Genomic DNA, 12,700 nt, shown 5'->3' on the forward strand with positions numbered 1-12,700 from the left:
AGCACGGGCCATAGTTCCTCCTTCCCTCCCCCAGCCCTGCCAGCTTACACCAGAGGTGCAGGCAGGCAGGCAAGTCTCTGTGTGTCCTTATTTCAGTGTCTTCTGTTTGGGGTACCAAACTGCCACCTCAATTTGGTGCCAGCAGAGCTGTTTACAAAACAAGACTACCAAGCGTTCCACCAAGAGGCTGTCCCCAGCTGCCAAATCCTCCGGCACCACAGAGATCCCCATTGTGCTTAAGCTTTGCATTCAAGCCCCCGTCTTGTTTTAATATCCTCTTTCTGCCCTAGCTTGGTGACAGGGGCAGCAGCGTGCCCCAGCATGGTGCCTGGGGCTGCTCTGTGTACCTGGGCTGACCATGCCACTTCAGATGCTTGGGACAACATGCTCCTCGTGGGCAGTGCTGATGGACACCCCACTTTTGCTAATTGCACGCCCTACTTCCAATAGCCCTGGAAACGTGCTCCATGTGTACATCAACACCCAGGCCTTGTACACCTAAAACATGTTCATAAACAGGGGTTGTTACTGATTTCAAACAAAACACTCCAAACATTACTGGAAACTCACTGGAGATCAGAGGCATGTCGGAGTAAGTGACTTAGAGCTGCAGTTAAAGGAAAGAGTTTTCTTGGCACTGAGTCAACTTTCAGCAACTCCAAAGAGTGGTGAAGGGAAATGTAACAGGATCCTAAGCCATTTCTGCCTTCAACACCATTCTGCTTCAGAGGAATGTCAAACCCTGGTCTGGCACAAACCTCAGGGCAACTAGAAGAAAAAGTGGTCCTCCTGGCCAGTGACTTTGCTGCAGATGCTGAAGCTGTAGTCACTGGTCACCCTTATTCCGGGGACTGCTGTGTCCCACCATCACCACAATTTCAAGCCCCTGCCTTGGCTGTCAGGCTCTGACCAGCCTCCCATGGGCTGTGAGCGTGCTCTGTATCCCATTAAACATGACCCTCATCATATCTCTTTGAGAGGAACCTTGGAGATTTGTTGACTGTAGCTCACTGACAGCAGATTTATTATTGCTCTAATTTGGAAGAGACTTCTGCAGTGATGGAAGCGGTGGCTGTACCCTTGTGCATGCTGACCTGGAGCTGGCTGCCTCCTAAGCACGGTATCTCCATGGTGTGTGTGTGTGGGCGGGAAAGCACTGGGAGCAGCTTTTGCATAAAGGCACCCATTGCAGACATCCAAGGTCACAGAAATCAGGGAAGACCATGTGCAGAGGTGCTGCTCTCCTCTGGAGATGTCGTGAGCCAACCTGTCTTAGCAGAGCAGCAGTGGGCTGCATGAGTCAGGTCTTCCTATGCAATGCAGGTGGACGGATGAGTTGCCCCATTCTCTTCAGAGGCTGTCCAAGGAACCATTCTCTAGCATTACCTTCATGTGGTGAAGGCTGAAACATCCAAGGTGTCAGAGCTGCCATCCTCCTGCTGTTCATTTCCCATTCACTGGTAGGATTGGACGACCTAGCAGCCCAGTTGAAGGAGAGATGTCCTCACACCACGAGATTGTGCTAAATGAGGCCAGCCTGCCAGCACAAGCCTTGGACTCGGCTGACTTCTGAGTACTGAAGCTCAAGGACAAGGCAAACGGCAAACACCACATGGTTTCAGCTTTCCAAGGACAGCTGGAAGGCTGGTCCCAGCGCATCCACATGTATCAGCACATGGGGCTCAAAGCAGGGCTGCTGCTGACCCAGTGTGAAGCTTTCCAGTGTTCACGGTCTAAGAGCAGACGCAGACTTTGGCTGGCTGCCTGGAGTTTAAATGTCTGTTTTAGACCCAGACTTCCTTCTGAGTGGTTCCAGAGGGAAAAGAAAAAAAATCAAAAAGCATTCCCAAGAACCTAATTTATCCCTCAATGGTCACTTTTCTGCCATCTCTTGAATTTGAGAAAGGCAGAGAGGAAGTGTGACCGGGGAGCAAAATGGGCCTCTTGGCTGCCCTCTTTGGCTACTGGGGTACCGAAGGGAGCCAAGGGACTCCAGAGGAAGCAGCGAGCGGCTCCAGCTGGGCAGTGGTTTTGAGAGCATCATGTTAGCAGGAGAGAGGACAGGCTGCCTTGCTGCGAGTCAGCCCCAGTACTGTGTCAGTGCTTCCTACTCCTTCTAGGATGTGGAGGCTGTGTCCCTGGGCCATCCGCCTCCATGAACCCAAACTACCTCTTTTTGGCAGGGGCAAGGGCAGGAAATGAAAAGGTGATCTCAGGAGGTCCTCAGCACCTTCCTTTCCAGCAGGACAACATTTCTTGAAAATGGGGTCATTTACTGTCCACGGGCAAGCTCAGTGACTCCAATCTGGCCTTGTCTGACTTTTTGTTTCAAATTCTGGCCTGTAAAGATGCATTTCCAACAGTGCCTAGGCTCAGCACCTGGGACTTCTGGAGCAGGCTTTCTTTTTCGCAGAGAAAGGATTACCACAGGGTGCATACATTAAAAAAAAAAAAAAAAAAAAAAAAAAGACAATTAACTATTGCTGTAGAGTCCTCTAGTGGTGAACATTTCACAAACCACCCAAGTGTGCTCCCAAGTGAACTCAACTCCCCCATTTCTATTTTTGATTTACATAAAAATGCATATACAAAAAATATCAACATCCAAATTCAATGCAACTATTTTAACCATTTATGAATGGTATCAAAGGCAATAGTCCAAAATCAAATAAACCAATCTTCCTCCCCATTATTCCTCAGTTACTCCTTTCCAAATAGCATCTCCCACCCAAGGCTAGACAATATTCTTCCAAATGGGTGGATTGAAACACTATAGACATTAGAAAGCTCAGGATCTTGCCCACTCAGTTTCTGTTGTTGCTGCTGCTCAGAGAAATGACTGGAGAGAGAACCTGCAGAACTGAACCATCGCCACATGTGTGCCAGAACACTTGTCATTTTAAAATCCAGAAAAAACATGGATGCTGGTGCAGCATTGTTGTGCCGAAAAGCATAGGCCAGCTCAGTCTCCAGCAGACATAGCAGCGGGTTTAGATGAGCAGCTGAGATTTCAAACCACAGTAACTGAAAAGTATTCTTTACTTTCCCCTTTTCTGTCTCCTTCCTCCCATGTTGCCCCTGAGGCTACTTTATTTCTGTTCCTGTGCTCTGTTAATCCAAGGACATGGCCTTATGCAAAATCCATATCCAGCTCCGAGCAAAATGGTATTCGCAGCAATTTGAATATGTGATAGAGGAGAAAAATGCTATTGCCTGCTGTGAGGTCCTCCTGCTAAAGAGAAAAACACTACCCTTGACAGGATATTCCCCTTCCTAATGCGACCATCATGTCCATACCCCACTCTCTCCCTTCAGGCCTGGGTCTTCTCAAATGTGGTTCAATTTCTGCTTTAGAACCAAGGAAGAAATCTTACAAAGGTTTAAGGCTTCATTACAAATTGTACTCTCACATGCTGCAACCAAATAATTGGACACTGTTTCTTTCCTAAGAGACTTTTTATCTCTTCCCTCTGAATAATCACCTGTGAATACATCCCCTTTGAATTCCAGCTTCTGTATTGGAATAGCTGTATTAGCACCTGCTGAAGACAACCTGTTAGTCATTGATGGGCTGTGTAATTTAGGAAGCATCAAAAAGACCAAGAAAAAAAGGGATCATAAAATTGTTAGCAGGCTGAGGATGCTGCCTCTTAAAATGCTACTACACCCATATTAACAAGCAATTCAGAGGACTGAAGCACTAAGAATTTTTTTAAAAAAGTATTTATCTTGTTTAATATTTGCCCTATATTTGAACCAGCACATAAAAATAATACAGTCCTCAAGTCACATAATAATTTAGGCTGGAACAGACCACAGCCAGTCATCTGGTCAAGAGCTCTGCTTAGCACAAGCCCAGCTAGATCAGGTCACTCAGGGACTTGTCCAGATCAGCTCTGAATGTCTCCCAGGCTGGATATTCCTCCGCCTTTCTGGCCCTTGTATGTCATACAGTACCATATATTCAAATAAATTATGTAATGTTTCATCTTTCTATGTAGTCAGACTCTGTGCTCTAGTTGCTAAGCTTTTATAGCTGAAAGCTTCAGTATTTGGTATGTGTTTGAATTTACAGGTCCGTTCCCACTGATTTACTTTAATTATTTTTCTTCAGGCCTGATGTCCAACCATTAAGCACAGACACCTCCTTGAATACCTCTGCTGAGAAGTAAGGCTTTAAGCTTGTCTCTGCCAAACCCTCCTCAGGGCCCAGATGCTCGCTGGTGTCACTGTTAATTAGACTGATTTCAGAAGTGCTTACTGTAAACTTAAACTGGGCTGCCAACCACATATCAGTCCTGCCTGCCTGCATTAGTTTATGTACCCCCTCATGTCCAAATCAATAATATTATGTACCAGTAAATAATAATGGTTTCATAAAGCTGAAGTTACAGAGATTTAGAATGTTGTTTCAGCTAAAGAAATGAGCCCCTGGGGTTCTGTTATTTGGCTGTTGATTTTGCTGTGTCCTATAGGAGGATTTCAAAGCACTTTCAAAGTGGCTTTTCACAAAGGGATTAACAAAGAGACCATTGCCAGGGTCCTGGGAGAGCATATGTTGTTGTATCCAAGTGGGAAAGTTCCCTTTTTTCTCCTTCTCCTGTCTTCTTCATGCCAGTGAAATGCATGGAGAAAATAAAGTACCGTATTCATGCAAATCTTCCCTTTACCTTATGTTGAATTTCAGTGATAACCAGAAAGTCCATTTGCAGCTGCTCACTCCAAATTCCATTATTTATTTTTTTCCTGTAGTTTAAATTTCTCCAATTTTTTAAATGAAAAATTTCCAACAAAGACTGTTAAATATACTTTATTTTATTTTATTTTTTTTTACTGCAAAACCATTTTCTGTCCAACAATTGTTCACTTTAAATTTCAAACTGGATTAATTTCTTCCTCTGTACAGATACAAGGATTAAGTTTCAGGAAAGAAAACTACTCAGATACCAGGTAACCAACATGTCAGAACAACTAGACTAGATGAGCAGCTCTGGGATAACACATTTTTTCAAATAAACAAGGAGTTAATATTAAAGCCCAGGATGAAATTTAACTACTGACACCCCAAGCAAATCTGCCTTACACCCCAGAGAGAGTAAGACTGAAACCTGGTTTTTTGAGTGCTGTATTTGAGGTGAACAGTAGCAGACATCTCTTGCAGTTTCTAGCTTACCCTATATTTCCACAAGAGACCAGAAAACCCAAGGGGTATGAATGAAAGCCCACGTTCACACACAAAGGGGAGACAGGTGTTCTCTGTCTTTTATAATGAGTTTTCAGAGGCATCAGCTGAGGCAGCTGGGAAATGCTGCCTAAATGCCTTTAGATCAGGGTCCAAACAAAACCGTCTTTCAGAGGTATCTGGTTGAGTATCTGTTTGCTCCTCCTTTGTTTGATGAATAACAGTCTGTCATTTCGTTTTGGGTTTTGTTGGTTCCTTCTCCTACCTCTTTCTCTCCTTACTCTAATTTCCTAAGTGAAAATTAAAGGAGAAAAGAATTATGGTAGAATCGATGCTTCTCCCCCGTTACTCTAGTCTCTGGGAAAGCCACGGCTCTCACATCAGGATGTGGAGAATGCTGGTGCCCACAGCTCTGCTCTCAGCCGTTCCAGTGGCACAGGAGGCAGCAGGTAACTCACCTTCTCTCCCCTCATTGTACTGCCATTTCCCACTTTCCATCCTCTTCCTCGGTCTCCTGCTGTGATCTCTTTCTACAGCTGAGAGGAACGTTTACAGGTCCAGCAGTTCTACCTAGTGTCTGCATGTTCGTGGGAAAGGAAATGTCCTTCATTTTGGGGTGGGGCTCTCATCTCCATGCTGTACGGCATCCATCCGTGAACTACCTTGAGGAGGGTCCCCTAGGAGAGGGGAAAAATATATGCTCATGAGGTCATGGGAATATTGGTTGGAACAGACATCTGAAGTTCACACAGTTTTCCACTTGAAGCAGGCTATTGCCAACACTAGTCCTTGCTGCCTGTTTAATTTTGACTGTATCTGTCTTGTTCAGACCACCAAATTAAGGACCTTTGCAAATTCAAGGAATCCCACTGCCACCTACAGAAGTTTTACTTGAACAAAAAAGGGAGGGTTAGATCCTTAAAATGGAGGAGGAGAGGAGACCTTGTGGAATGCTGTCTACCTGGACGGTGTCTCATAATCAGAGTGGTTTTCCCCAGAAAAACTGTGATCCCTGAGGCTATGCAAGATGATATACTGAGAGCCCTAGCTCAGGGGGCCCTTATTCCACATGACTTCTTAGATACTTTTATATTAAATTAGACAAACAGTGAAAGCAAAGAAGCAGGGGTTCTGTGGCTTAGAGAGAGCATTGTGCCTTCCCCTCTACATGCACATATCTTCTCACCTGCTCTTAACTCCCTTGAATCACTATGCTGTGAAGGTGCTCTGCCAGAATAAGCAAAAACACAGAGGCATTGTTATCTTTAGAAACCACAACATCACATGCCTGATCCATTTACAGCTGAGAATTTATTAGCGGAAAAGTCTCCACACATCTGCAATTCATATAAATGATAAGAACCTTTTGTTTCTAATACCTCGCTGTAATTGCAGCCAGCATGCTTTCCATCAGGAGATGCTAAAATGGCTCCCGAAGGAGGGGAGAGAAGGTGTATGGGGTCTTAATCAGAAATATCCCAGCGACCTCCCAGACACTGAGGAAGGAGGGACGGAGGGAAATAGCTGCGGTGGCAGGTGGAGAGCGAGCCCTGGCCCCTGGCCCTGAATCACTGCACATCGGGGTGTACCCACGAAGCTGGGGAGATGTTCAGTGGATGCTGTATCACACACGGGGCTGCTGCGTCCCACATGCATGATCTGAGGTGCTGGTGCTGTGCTGCTGATCAGTGGGTTGGAAGCTCGGGCATCTCTGGACAATGCTCCATATTAATTACCTGCTATGCACATCTCATGTAATTAAAAGTCAGAGCATCTCTTCCCCTCCTCAGTGCACAGGCACCACTCTGCTGTTGTAAACACACTTGAGATTGGAGCGAGGCCTTTCGCTGACTGAACTCCTTGCTTTTATTTCATGTTAAATGCTAGTTGCAGATACTACCTGTGCTGTGCAAGGGGCAGGGGTTTTATATTAATTAAATGTTGCTATGGAAACAGCACATCAAACATAGGATGGTGTTTCTAGGGGAGGGAGGGAAGGAGGCGCTCATAACAGAAAGGCCCAGGGATGATTTGAAGGGACAAAGGTTTGCAGGATCGTGTTTTTTGTAAAGTTACCAGAGCCTAGGAAGGTCTCCTGGGTTCATGTGTCCTTTTGCTTCCTATGGCTGATAATTCCTGACTGCATAAATCCTCTCCTCTGAGCCCAGCGAAACCCCAGTTTTTCAATAGATTAAATAATCTCATCTTCCTCTTGGAATGTTCGCTACTCACAAACCAAACAACAGAGAACCAGCTCTGAGCATGTAAAATCATGGTATTACAGTTGGACACCTGATAAGCCACAAACTGGAGCTCTGCCCCTTGTGAAAAATGAGATCATAGTCAGACTAATCTGTATAGATATCTCTGAAGTCCTGCCTTAGTTATGCAAAGAGCTGGTTTAAGCCATTTTTAGAAGTGCTGCTTCTCCTGCTTCTCTGAATGCAGCAACAGCCAAGACACCTGGCTTTGTCAGCACAGGAATAAAAATAATTGCAATGCATTTTATATAACTGAAGAATCAATTTTCCAGGCCAATTCTGAGGTAATATATAGGTCTTCATGGCTTATTCGGGGTAAGATATAGAACCAATATGTGGTTTATCAAATTGAAGCTATGAAACACAGTGGAGCAGTCATCCAAAGTACACATGGGTGAAACATGCCTACTCTTTCCAGAATGTCTTCCATATATTTAAGTTTAGATGTTTCAAGGTCATCAGGTGTTTAGGTCATTTCAAAATCCAGATTTTCGTCTTCTTTGAGAATTTCATGGGGGAAGGATCTACGTAGCCACTTTGAACTGATCCTCTAGGAAATGTGTTTTGCTTCCACAGAGCAAGCCTTAAATCTGCCCCCGCTTATGCTCAGGGAAAGAAAGGAGCTCGAGTACATTTGTGATTGCAGCATGGCACCGAATTCCCTTTCTTGCTGCTCAGGAGTAAATGGTGGGAGCTACAGAGAGCAGGTGGTTAATTGGTCTCTGCACGCATAAGCCTGCTGTGTCTTTGCAGCCCAACTGGATGTTTTTGAGTATGTTTGGTACCTCAAGTGAGATCAAGACTCTGTGAATAGTAAGGAGCGTTTCCTTCTCTGAAAGACATGTCTAAAGAGGCTCAAAAGACAAAGGGTAAGAGAAAAAAACATTATGGTAGTATTTTCCCTGTTTCATGGATGGAACTGTTCAGGAACTGACTATAGCTGAGTTCTGTAAGGTTTTGCAGGACTGGGTTCCCTGTAATGGCTCAGAGCCAACATCTCAGGTCAGGAATGTAAATCCTCCAGCCAGCTTTGATTTCTGTTATTTTTTCAGGCTGCAGTCAAATTCTCCCCTCAAATAGTCCCCGAAAACAGTCCCCCAAACCTATACCACTCATTTTCTTTCACCTAGTGCCAATAGAGATCCATCTTTCAAATGATCCCTGATCTGAATAGTTGCTGCTGAGAGAGGTAGTAGCTAATCAGTGTGCATCATTAAGAGATAAACACATTTCATAATCATATCATCCATCCATACATCCATCCATCTATCCACTTTTATCCCTTCTTGAAGAATCTGGATGCAGATCAGCCATGCCACCTGCTTATCAATTAAGGAAGAACAGATTCATGGGCTGATAAATTTAGTGAGTGCCATGTAAGCTCTAACTGGGGGACATCATCCACTTGTCTTGCATTAATAATTCCAAAACGTTCTGCTGATCTTATCATATCATGTCCTCTTTGTGTTTTAATCAGCCCCACACCCACTGCACTGAAATTTTCTGCTGTGAAAAGCCCAGCATTGAAGCAAGCACATCACCAACTTCATTGACACTAAAAAATGTCTGTCTTGTTAATAGTATAAATGGACTAGGGGCTTTGCCTTCCAATTTAATTCAAGAGTGCTATCGGCATGAGTGGGTTATAAAAGCTCTTTTTCAAGATGAAAGACAGTTCCCTGCTAGAAAAAAGCTCAAACATCTTTATGACAACTCAGTGCAAAAAACAATTGAAAAGGATTGTCATAAAAGGAAGCGTGTCAGTTGTGAACTTTACTGAATTGAGCCTAATGCAAAATTCATGCCGAGGTGTCACAAGTGAGAGGCAGTTTATTAATCCAACTTATCTGGAGTTGGTAGGAAGCAGTCATGGTACATTAAGATCGTATGAATATTCCCCAGGCTCATTTGGGTTTCTATTCAGGACCCCTTTTGTGAGTGCAGCAGGGGCCAGAAAGGTCTTTTGGACCAGAAGCAGCCTTCTCTTCCTCTCTCTTCTACATATCTTTTCATACTTGTCACACAGTGGGTGCATTGGGGATAAGTGAAGCATGATGTCTTTGCCATCTGACTGATCAAAATGCAACACCAAGCTAACTGTGTCACACTGCTTTATTCCAGTCATGTATTAGAAAGCATTTTATTTCTCCATTACATTCTGTATGTTCCCAGGCTAACTTTCCCTACTGGGAAGAAGCTGCAGGGAGGATGTGTTCTAAAGCTTCTTTTTCACATACTTTCACTATTTTGCAGTGTCTTATTTTCCCCACACAGGATGGCAAACTGTTTTATAGCTGGTGTGTACAGAAGGATCACTCCAATGAACCTCTGTTGGCTGAGAAAGCATCAATACACCTATAGAAAGAACACAGAGGGCTTGTCAGCACAACAGCCTTTCAGAGAAAATAACAAACACCCTGAAGAAGCAGTGGCGTGGGACCAATGCCTTTCTAAAGGATGAGGGGAAAGAGAAATTAAAATGGTTTGAATTAGAAGTGGAGCAGTCTTGCAAGCTGGCTCCTTTGTCTCCTGGTGCCGTTAGGTAGCAGTCAAAGTAGACTGTGATAAGATTGATGGGTCTAGTTAGGAAAATGGACCCCCCAGTGCTGACAAATGACATCAGACGCCTTAGAAGAGGGATGAAGTCTTCCTCCCTGGAGATTTAAGCTAATTTTGCAATTGACTTAAGCAGAATCAGGATTGAGACTGAGAAGTAGGAAAGCGCTAAGCATGTCTGGCTATGGGATATGAGGCCAAATTTAGCCCTACCAGAAGCCAGACCAATGTTTCTTGTATCTAACTGGGCTGAATTAGCTGAGTACAGAGCTCAAGCTGGCCGTGAGTGACTGCAAGTAGGAGAGGAGATGAAGGCTGTGGAGTTACAGGGAGGTGAAGGAGTTCCTTAAAGTGGATGTGTGTTTGGGAGGTGGATTACAGCGGGAGAGCTGCAGCAGAGATATGGTTTACTGAGCTCTTGAAGGCTTGAAGAAACTTTTACAAAGAAAAGAGTGTCTCCTCTTATTGAAACCTAAGTGGGGAAGAGCCTAAAGGAAAAAAAAAGTCCTCTGGAGCAGGTACCCTGGTGTGAATCTTGCTGGAAGAAGACTTGGATGCATGTATTAAAAAGATGTTAAAATTGATCCCTTTCTGTCATGTTTATGGATGTTACCCAGAGTAGCTTTTATCAGATATGCATTTGGCTCAGCACTGAAGGATAATTGCAGCTAAACAGTCTATAAAAAGAGATCTACAAATGCTATAGAATGTGAGCTGGCCAAATTCTGTCCCCATTTACATCCATGCAACCTCATTGGTTTTAATGAGCTTGCTCTGATACCCCCCATGGCAGAATTTATTTGGGATGTTATGGAGAGTAGACGGGAATGTATTATGTGATTATGACAGTGGGCTCCTTTGTGTCAGTTGTTCCAATGACGCATTTTATGACTTTCAGCATGTCACTTAACTTTTCTGTGCTGAGATTTACTCAGCTGTTCTGTTGACCTGAGGAAATGACCGTAGAATTCCTTGGACACTCTAGATGGAGGGTGCTGCAAACTGCAGTGCATAGACAATTGCAGCTGGGAGCAAAAAGGAGCAAAATCTGCTCTGAAATGTGCCACTAAATGATTTATTTCATCTTTACTCAGTGAAGTCACTGAAGTGTGACACCCAGTAGAAAAGAAAAATAATAGCAGGTTAGTCTTCCTTGGCCCTAATCTTGCAAACATTTAGGACTTAATCCTCTGTTTAATTGTATGAAAAATCTAAAATATGAGTACTTTTTTTGCAGAGTGGAGATATTACACTCCAGTTTAAGAACTGTCTTGAAATGTGCTGGCACCTGGCACAACAAGACCCTGATACTGGCTGAGCTTGGAGACCAACAGTAATGTGGATTTGGTAGCAAAAGTTGTGATGTGCCCACGCTGGTTTGGGGACATTGAGGTACCTCTGTCTAAAAGACACCCAGCACCTTCACCTGCCTAAACTCAAAGTGGACTGTTACTTGTCTACTCTAAACCCTGCCTAGCTGGTGAAATAGGAGAAAAATACATTGAGTCAACCTCTGAAGATGGGAAATTTGGCAATCGGTGCTACTTCGGCTGGACTGCAGCAGAGTTGTCTTACAGACTTACTGACACTGCTGAACACTTCCCTCGCCCTGCGTGGTTGCTGCTTCTGGGGCTTGTGGCTGCTGGGGCTGCCTGGTTTGGTTGCCCACACGATGGCAGTCGCCGCTAGCACATCACCCGTGTGCCCGGCGAGCTGGCCAAGCTCCGCTCCCGAAGGATCAGGAGACAGGAGGATGGGAAGGCAATACCTGCGTGCCATAGGGAGACTCCCTATGGGCTGAGACCTCCTGCTCTCAGCCTCCATGGTTTCAGTGTAGACATACCTCTAATAGCTACTTTCCCCCTTCAAATATCAGCGACGAAACAGAGATGGCACCAGAGCCCCTCTGTGTAGGACAGGATTTCTCTCCCCTTCTCACAGCGCACCTTTTCGCTGTTGGAAGAATTCTCCCAAATAAAGCACCACGAGTGGAAGCCGAAGAAGGTATCTCTGCTTACACCAGCTGTCAGACCAGCCCCTCCTAGCAGGGAGCTGTGCAGCTATCTGAAGCTACGAGACTCATTGCTCCTTTGGAAACCTCTGGTTGTGTTGAAATGCATTAAAGCATTTCTGAGATAGAGCATTTTAGACCTTGTAGAGTAGAAGTTGAGATTTCAGGATTTCTCTGTAGGTTATGATTTGAGAACCACTTTGTAGTGGAGGAATTGGCCCCATAAATAAGAAAAACACATGATAATTTAGGTGGTAACCTTAATTACATGATTATTTCCACTCTCGTAAATATGTATAACCTACACTGGATTATTGAATAAAATTATAGCTTGGTCACTGAAGAGATTTCCCTATCACAAAAAAATATGTGCTAACCATTCTTAAAGAAAGGTTTAGTAAATTGCCTCTAAAGCACAGGAAATTGGTTTAGCTCCTTCTGTGTAATATTTGTCTTAAGAAGCACGTCATCACGGGCAACAGGGCTGAGAAGAGTCACTAAGATCTGAAATACATGGACTCTTGCAGCAGCAATATTACTAGCCCCTCTAAGACAACCTGTGGGGCTTAATTTTCCTACAGATTCTCTGGAGGACCAAAGAAATTGCTTTATGAGTTGAAATACCCATGCTATTATACTCATAATTTGATACTGCAACACTAGATTGCAGTTACTTGTGTTTCTGCAAAT

The sequence above is a fragment of the Tyto alba genome, unplaced genomic scaffold (genome assembly GCF_018691265.1).
Source record: "Tyto alba isolate M040663 unplaced genomic scaffold, T.alba_DEE_v4.0 Super-Scaffold_41, whole genome shotgun sequence".
Lineage (NCBI taxonomy): Eukaryota > Metazoa > Chordata > Aves > Strigiformes > Tytonidae > Tyto > Tyto alba.